Here is a 1,401-nt window from a genome sequence, read left to right as displayed (position 1 = left end):
AAAAAACCAAAAGAAAACTGTTATATCTTGATTATGAGTGTATACTCAAGTGTAAAGGCCAGAATTCAGCTGTAGTACTCCGTGCTTCAAAGGTCATAACTTGAGTGTTCAAAAAGGATTCTAAAACCCTAAACTTGAACATGCAAAAAACTTCAACAAAAAAATCACTTGAAATGCAGACAATTTTGAAAAAAGAAAAAAACTTAAGCACCTGGTGACTTTGGCCCTTTTGGCCTGGGGCTCGTCCATCATCAGAGACTAGCGATAGAATGAGGAGGACGGCCGACCGACGTAGAGGGTAAAGCTAGGGTTTCTCGGTGGGCTGGGGATTGGCCTGGGCGAGGCGGAGGAAGACGAAGATTTAATTGAAGGTGGTGTGATGTGATGGGACCACAACAGAGAGGAGGGTTCGGGGGCGTTGGCAGGGCAGTTGCTCCTGCTTTTGCTCTGCTCCGCGAAGTGAGAATTGGCGCCAAAATCATCAAGCACTGGCAGTAGCCCGGGTTTCATGAGCGTCGTCAAAATGGTTTTATTAAACCCGACCCGATATGGAATCCAACAGAGGGATCGAGTCAGTGGATCACTTGGATCCCTCATTGAACGGTGGGTACTAATTTAATATTTATAAATACAAAATAGTAATTTTGATATAAGTAAAATATCTAATAAATTGCTTTTAGATACTAATTATTATATTTAAAAAGATATATAATAAACATATAAGTACTAATAGAAGATTTTATTTTATTTTATAATACATTTACATGAATAAATAATATAGTCAAAGATGAAACAAAAATTGTGCCACTTGTTTTCAAAGATGTAGCATCACTTGTTTAATGTTTTATTTTTCTTTAAAAATAAAATAATATTTTAACTACTCAAATACTGTAAAATGATTAATTGTATGATAAGCAAGTGGTAAAATCTCATGTATGTTTAAATGAAAATCCAATGTACAAATCTTGTCAAAAGTATATATATATATTTTGTTTCAAAAATAAAAATAGAAAAAAAGTTAATTGACAAATTGGATGGGTTTCTGATTAAACCAGTGAATCAAATGAATTTGATCAAGTCAACTCTTTTTATTCGATCAAATTAGAGATGTGGTCCAACCTGATGCTCAAGTCACCAAGCTAACCGATTCAATTGCCAAGTCGAACTGAATCTAATAACTATGGGTTCAAGTACTGTGTATACAATATAAAGGGAGAGGAAAGGGGTTTCGCGTAAATATTATTTATCATTTTATGAACTTTCATTTTTACCCTTTTAGTAACTATTTTTATTTTAACCACCTAAACATGTGATTATGATTAATTGTCTTGAAAACATGTTTTACTTCAACTATTTACACTTCAACATAATTGACCCTAAGCCTTATAACTACCAATATAT

The sequence above is a fragment of the Coffea eugenioides genome, chromosome 2, assembly GCF_003713205.1.
Source record: "Coffea eugenioides isolate CCC68of chromosome 2, Ceug_1.0, whole genome shotgun sequence".
NCBI lineage: Eukaryota > Viridiplantae > Streptophyta > Magnoliopsida > Gentianales > Rubiaceae > Coffea > Coffea eugenioides.
Note: the sequence above shows the minus strand (reverse complement) of the source record.